Below are 8,155 nucleotides of genomic sequence, written 5' to 3' on the forward strand. Positions count from 1 at the left end.
GAAAATCATTGTGATTTTGATCTGCATTTCTCTGATGATTAGCAACATTGAGCTGATCTGTGTTATCTTCCTCGGAAAAATATCTATTCAGGTCTTCTGCTCATTTTTAAATTAGGTTTGTTTTTTGATATGAGTTATATGAGCTGCTTATATATATTTTGGATACTAACCTTTTATCAGTCACATTATTTGTAAATACTTTCTCCTATTCATTAGGTTGTCTTTTTGTTTTAATAGCTGATGGTTTCCTTTGCTGTGCAGAAGTCTGTAAGCTTAGTTAGGTCCCATTTATTTATTCTTGCTTTTGTTTCTTTTGCCTTAGGAGTCAGATCTTAAAAACATCACTATGATTTATGCCAAAGGGTGTTCTGCCTATGTTTTTTTCTAGGAGCTTTTTGGTTTCAGGTCTGAAATGACAATTTTGAATGGATCAGCCTTCAGTTCAGTTAGTCACTCAGTCGTTCTTTGCAACCCAATGGATCAGCTTAGGTTCTGATATGTTTTCTTTCTTTTTTTTAAAGGGGAAATATAAAAGCACAAAGATTGTTTTCATACTCTAGCAAAGTTAAGGGGCTCCCTTGGTGGCTCAGATGGTAAAGAATCCATCTGCAATGCAGGAGATCGGGGTTTGATCCCTGGGTTGGGAAGATCCCCTGGAGAAGGAAATGGCTACCCACTCCAGTATTCTTGCCAGGGAGATCCCATGAACAAAGGAAAACATCTATCCCCAGTAGGACAAACAACTCCACCACAACTCAGAGAAAATGTCTCTTCAGACTTCCGTCTCTCTATTTTGTGCCTGTGTGAAGTTTTTTACATTAGGCTATGGGCCAACACTGCCTCAGTCACTGGAGCCTACTTCTTTATCCTCGCTCGTCCACGGAGCTAACGAGACTGACATAAATAGTGTGCAAAGCAGCTACCAAAACTACTAAACAGCAATATAACCCTGGTAAAATCACTTGGGAGGTGAAAGAGAGGTTGGCCTGGTTTCTGTCAGTCAATTTTAGGACACAATAATACCTCTTTGTGACCCTGAGCATAGTCTAGTCCGTGCCTATATTGTTGTTCAGTCACTCAGTCGTGTCCAGCTCTTTTGCAACCCCATGAACTGTAGTCTGCCAGGCTCCTTTGTCCATGGGATTTTCCAGGCAAGAATACTGGACTGGGCTGCCAGTTCCTACTCCAACCCAGGATCGAACTCACGTCTCCTGCATTGAAGGTGGGTTCTTTACCACTGAACCACCAGGGAAGCCCTGTACCTATATTACTGCCTCACTTTTTCTCTGCCTGGCATTCAGAGCTACTTCACCGACTAGACTGCATGCCTCTAGATCAGGGTTTTTCTTGTTTGTTTCTTTTAAAATAGTTGAAATACGCGAATTCCCTGGTGGTTCAGACTCTGTACTTCCACTTTAGAGGCCCTGGGTTCCATCTCTGGTTGGGGAACTAAACAAGCCACTCAGCCAAATAAAAAGAAAAAAAACAGCGAAATAATACAACATGTAACTACTGTGTGTATTACTTTACCCATTAACTTCAAACAGTCATTAAAAGCTTATAGAAAGCATAAAATTTCTTCATAACAGTCCATCTTATGACTGCATTATAACTCATACAATCATTCCTCTGTTGCTGGACATTTAAGTTGGTTCAGTTTTTCTACTGTAAATAATTCTGGGTTCTAGGAAGAGATGGTATATTGAATATCTATAAATTTCACTCTCTCTCAAAATCCCATGGAAACTGCAAAAAAGCAATTTTTAAAAGGCAACAGTTTTCAAGAATGGAGAGGACAGAAGGGACAACAGCGACATATTTTTGACAGTTACAAATGAGAAATAACTGAACTAGACCAGGAACCCCCAACTCTTAAGCCAGTTCTAGATAAAGCTGAAAACTAACCCAATTGATACTGCAGAATACCCAGTTGAGACTGCAAAATACTCAATACTCAAAACACTCCAGATTTAACAGTATCAGAGCCTCCAGAGCTAGGTGAAATGGAGATAAACCAAGCTGATGGAAAGCTGTTTCAGAAGAGATGGCCAGACTTCTCTCTCACATGCTGCTGGATAACCAGCCCACGTTGGCACCATTCAGAGTGGTGATAATGGAAGAAGGTACATCTGAGGCTCTCTGGAGAAGTCTTGAAACTCAGGTAAAAGTTCAAACAGTTACTGAAAAGAGGATGTACATATGCATTCCAAAGGCAGAATGCTGACACCTCCTCCCTCTCATCCTTCATTTGGTTTCCAGAACACTGGCAACTAAGCCTTTACCTTCCAGGATACTGAAAGGTTCCTCTGAGAAATGTAAACACCCTAGAAGAAAGTCCCAAAGATGTCGACATGAGCGTCCCCTACAAAGGTGTAGGGAGATCACTCTGCAGGGAAGCAGAGAGACCATACAGCCTCACCTTGGCACTCAGAGCTTCCAGCCAGCCCCCTATTTGTTAACACAAGGAGACAACTGTAACAGCAGCTCCGCCAACCAACCAAAGGAAGACAATATGGCGGAGACAGGCTATGCAAAAAGAAGAAAACTTAAAAAGAAAATAAAAAATAATCATTAAAATCTTCAGAGATATAAAAGAAGATTTTGCATCAGAAAAACAAGTATCAGAAGCCATGCTGGACTTCCCTAGTGGCCCAGTGGATACCAATCCACCTGCCAGTGCAGGGGACACAGGTTCAGTCCCTGGCCTGGCAAGATCTCACATGCCTTGGAGCAACTACAGTCCATGGGCCGCAACCACTGAGCCTGAGTGCCCTAGAGCCCGTGCTCCACGAGAGAAGCTGCTGCAATGAGAAACCGGAGCGCCACAAGGCAGAGCAGCCCCGGCTCACCACAACTAGAGAAAGCCCGTGCAAAGCAACAGAGACCCAGCACAGCCAGAGGAAAAAAAACATAGAAAAAAGAAGCTATATAAAGCAGAAACTTAGAACAAAAGAAAAAAGAGGTCCTAAAGATATGATTGAAGAAATAAAAAACTGAATACACAGGTTCAGCAAAAAAGATGAATATATATGTTTTATATACATATGTATATAAAACAGATACATTTTTTTCCCTAATCTGAGGATGACTGTAGGAGTTCTAATATCCAATATGGAAAGTTTTTGAAAAATTAAAAACCAAGGGGAGGAAATCACCAAAGAAAAAATTCAAGACAACTTCCCAACACAGAAAGGCTTTCTAAAGGTCGAAAGGGCTTTCATTAAGTGCCCCATACAATGAATGGCTGTAAGATACACTAAGGCACAAAATTAGGAAATTACAGAAAAATGAAAATAAAGAGATAATTCATTTTTTCCAAGAATGAAAAGATCAATCACACATATCACATAAATAGCGTAAAGAATCAGAAATTCTTCTCAATAGCTTCCAGACGTTTTAAGTCAAAAAGTGATGCCTTTGAAATCATGAAGAAAATTTTAACTCCAACCAGTAGAATTTGATACTATTTCACCTATGCAACAGTCTGAAAGAACAATGGGTTTAGGTAGAGGAAAAACAGAAGTAGATAGACCTCCAGGAAAAACAAAACAAAACAACATTTAAACTAATAAGATTACTTGATATGATTGGCCTTGTGGAAAACAAGAGGCTATAATGGCAACCCACTCCAGTATTCTTGTCTGGAAAATCCCATGGACAGAGAAGCCTGGCAGGCTATAGTCCACAAGGTCGCAAAAGTTGGACACGACGTAGTAACTAATCCACCACCACCACTGCAGTCCAGTGGTTAGGATTCTGTGCTTCCACGGCAGGGGACACGGGTTCAATCCCAGGTGGCAGAACTAAGATCCTGCATGCCTTGAAACAGAAAAGAAAAAGAAGGAAAAGAAAAAAAAAAAAAAACTAACCAGAAGAACAATAAAATTAAAGGAAACAATGATATTCAATGACAATGCTCTGCTGAGAATAATGTTTGCCTAAGAATAATATAAACTGAATACTGATTTAACCAAATGGTTTTTAAACTATATTAGGAAAAATAGAGAAGAAATGGTGGTGCAAGAGATCTAAATCTTTATTTACCATTATCAAACATAGACAATGTCAAAAATAGCATTGAAGCATGTATATTACATGTGAAACAGATCGCCAGTCCATGTTTGATGCATGAGACAGGGTGCTCAGGGCTGGTGCACTGGGATGACCCTGAGGGATGGGATGGGGAGGGAGGTGGGAGGGAGGTTCAGGATGGGGGACACACCATGTACACCCATGGCTGATTCATGTCAATGTATGGCAAAACTCACTACTATACTGTAAAGTAATTAGCCTCCAATTAAAATAAATAAAACAAAATTGTTACCTGGCCATACTATAATACAAAATAAAAAGTTTAATTAAAAAAAAGAAATCGTTTTCCCAACTGCACAGTTACAATGTATTACATTAAGTAATAATAACATCAGAACACATTTTGGCCACTCGGTACTAGTTGGAAAAAAAAAAAGAACGGATGCATTAAAGCAGAGGCCCGCAACCTTTCTGATACCAGGGACTGGTTTCATGGAAGAAAATTTTTACACAGACCGGGGTTGGGGAGATTGCGGGGTTGTGTGGGGATGGTTCAGGCGGTAATGAGAGCAATAGGGAGCGGGCAAATGAAGCTTTGCTTGCTCACCAATCACCTCCTTCTGTAGGTCCAGGGAAGGGGAGACCCCTGCATTACAGAATAATATCCTGCACACTAGTTTAGAAACAAAGAGGTTCATAAATGTCACAAGAATAAAATTTTAGTTGTTTTTAGAGTGGAAAGTGTCTCCCTTTGAAGGGGACCTGGAGAACGGGAAGAAGCAGAAGAACTCAGTTTAGAAACCTAAAAGGACTGGACTTCCTGGTGGTACAGAGGCTAAGAATCCATCAATGGGAAGCCCTCGCACCGCAGTGAAGAGTAGCCGGTCTGGCAGCAACTAGAGAAAGCCCCAGTGCAGCAATGAAGACCCACCATAACCAAAAACAAATAAATAAAAATTTTAAATAATAAAAATAAATTTAAAAATAAAAAACCTAAAAGAACTATTTGAAATATATGTGTTATTTTGATACAAATTTTTAAAACATGCTGCAAAATATATGTACTTTGTGTCTCTCGTGTTCCCTTTCAAACAAAGGCTCCAGAACTCAGGTGACTATTGTTAATTACCAGGTGAGTACTTAAACTTAGAAGCCAAGTGAGAAATCATATTTTTATGTATCAGGCCCCTGGAGACACTGTAAATTACCCTGTCCCATTGCTAAAGGTCAGGAAGGGACTAAATACAGATGGACAAGATCTGTTCTAGGACAGAAGCAGCAGGAACTGCTTCTGCAAGACAGGTAAGCACGAGTGTGAAGGTCACTAGAAATCTAAATAGCTACATTGGGAAACTAGGCAGAACCAGAATATACCGTATCCTGAAAATGAAATGCAGTCAATCAGCAGCATATACAGGAGTCGGTTGCCTGCAGACACATTCTAGTTTTCAGCAACAGAACAGGTTCTCAAAGACACTGGTTGGGGACCTTTAGAAATACCCACATTCAATCCAGATGTAGCATTCCTTAGGTAATAAAGAAGAAACCAATCTGTTCAATTTAACTTTCTGAAGTAGAAAGGATTAACATAAGAGCCCCCTAAAACAGTATACAAGTCCCAAATTTTGACTGTGCTGGAGAGAAAAATGGCTACTTATGAGGATATTTCAACAGCCTCAAAAATCCAGATTTCAAACTGACCTAAGAGAACAACGGAGCAGTCAGAAATAAACATTAATCCTCTTTTTCTACCAGCGGTAAAAATCAGAAAAGAAGCAAGATTAACGTTCACTTCACTGCTACTTGATGCCACATACATCAAGCCACTTAGCTCAGCTGGTAAAGAATCCACCTGCAATGCAGGAGACCCTTGTTTGATTCCTGGGTGGGCAAGATCCCCTGGGGGAAAAAATGGCAACGCATTCCTGTATTCTCAGCTGGAAAATCCCATGGACAAAAGAGCCTGACAGGGTCACAAAGAGTCAAACAGGCTGAGAGACTAAGCGCGATATTCTGAAAATAAAGGCAAAATCAAAGTTCAAGCCATAAAGCATAAAATATACCTGCTGCTGCTGCTGCTAAGTCGCTTCAGTCGTGTCCGACTCTGTGCGACCCCACAGACAGCAGCCCACGAGGCCCCCCGTCCCTGGGATTCTCCAGGCAAGAACACTGGAGTGGGTTGCCATTTTGCATGAAAGTGAAAAGTGAAAGGGAAGTCGCTCAGTGTGTCCAACTCTCAGCGACCCCACGGACTGCGGCCCACCAGGCTCCTTTGTCCACAGGATTTTCCAGACAAGAGTGCTGGAGTGGAGTGCCACTGCCTTCCCCGAAAATATACCTAGATCTACACTATCCACCCGTACACCTCAACACTGCTTTTTAAGACTTTCCTTTCTCTTGAGAAATCTGTATGCAGGTCAGGAAGCAACAGTTAGAACTGGACATGGAACAACAGACTGGTTTCAAATAGGAAAAGGAGTACGTCAAGGCTGTATATTGTCACCCTGCTTATTTAACTTATATGCAGAATAATGGGAAACGCTGGACTGGAAGAAACACAAGCTGGAATCAAGATTGCCAGGAGAAATATCAATCACCTCAGATATGCAGATGACACCACCCTTATAGCAGAAAGTGAAGAGGAGCTAAAAAGCCTCTTGATGAAAGGGAAAGAGGAGAGCGAAAAAGTTGGCTTAAAGCTCAACATTCAGAAAATGAAGATCATAGCATCCGGTCCCATCACTTCATGGGAAATAGATGGGGAAACAGTGTCAGACTTTATTTTTGGGGGCTCCAAAATCACCGCAGATGGTGATTGCAGCCATGAAATTAAAAGATGCTTACTTTTTGGAAGAAAAGTTATGACCAACCTAGATAGCATATTCAAAAGCAGAGACATTACTTTGCCGACTAAGGTCCGTCTACTCGAGGCTATGGTTTTTCCTATGGTCACCTATGGATGTGAGAGTTGGGCTGTGAAGAAGGCAGAGCGCCGAAAAATTGATGCTTTTGAACTGTGGTGTTGGAGAAAACTCTTGAGAGTCCCTTGGACTGCAAGAAGATGACCACTGGGATTTCTTTGGAAGGAATGATGCTTAAAACTGAAACTCCAGTACTTGGGCCACCTCATGAGAAGCGTTGACTCATTGGAAAAGACTCTGATGCTAGGAGGGATTTGGGGCAGGAAGAAAAAGGGACGACCCAGAATGAGATGGCTCAATAGCATCACCACGGGGTCGTAAACAATCCAGCCATGACTGACTAGAACTAAACCAACGTCGCTTAGTATAAATTAAACCACACTACTATATATTCTACCCACAGAAAAACTGGCAACTTCTCTTTAACAAAAACGAAACAGGGGAGAGCGCGAACGCAGTCCCCCACTACCACAAATTATGCAGTCGAGTTTCCCACATTTGGGGAAATCGCAGGGGTCAGCACATCCGGAGTGCAATGGATAAGCCTCGCCCTGGGAAAACCACCTTCGTGATCATGGTATCTCCCCTGCCAGGTAAGTATGAGTTGACAGCCCTGCCTGCCGACTCAGCCTCACGTTCCAAACACTTCGCACTTACGGTCACTCTCTTCACCGCAACTCTACACCCTCACTTACGAAATAACGGCTTCTCCCAACTATAAAGGCCTGACGAGCACATTGCCAGTACCGCAATATTTGCAAAATAATACAAACGCTTCATAGCACATTCTGAACAGGGCCAGCCGACGCCGAGCTCATTTACATACTCCGCGCACCTTAGTGACGTCACTCCGTAGCGCCGACTGTACCGGGGCCTCGCGATAGGCTGACTGACGGCCACGGAGGCGCTTGGGGCCTAATCCCCGGAGCCGGGAATGTGACCCACCTTTGTGACAGAAGAGATTGTAGGGAGGCGATGAGCTTTGCGACTGGGTCGGGCGGGAACAGTCCGAATTCTCCAGGTGTGCCTAATGTAATCAAAGGCTCTTATGGAGAGGAGTTACATTATCAACTGACCGAGGACACTAAACTGGTGGCTTTGGAAATGAAGAGGTGAAGTGGCTCAGTCGTGTCCGACTCTTTGCGACCCCGTGGACTGTAGCTTACAAGGCTCCTCTGCCCATGGAATTTTCCAGGCAAGAG

General features: G+C 42.3%; 1 non-coding gene across 1 annotated transcript; it reads right to left on the bottom strand.

Annotated features, from left to right (window-relative positions):
* Positions 1 to 7,390: 7,390 nt before the first annotated feature.
* On the bottom strand, positions 7,391 to 7,554 carry LOC138084861 (U1 spliceosomal RNA). Its single transcript, XR_011145268.1, has one exon. It is a non-coding gene; the product is annotated as a U1 spliceosomal RNA (small nuclear RNA).
* Positions 7,555 to 8,155: the final 601 nt, after the last annotated feature.

Source organism: Capricornis sumatraensis, chromosome 8, assembly GCF_032405125.1.
Source record: "Capricornis sumatraensis isolate serow.1 chromosome 8, serow.2, whole genome shotgun sequence".
Lineage (NCBI taxonomy): Eukaryota > Metazoa > Chordata > Mammalia > Artiodactyla > Bovidae > Capricornis > Capricornis sumatraensis.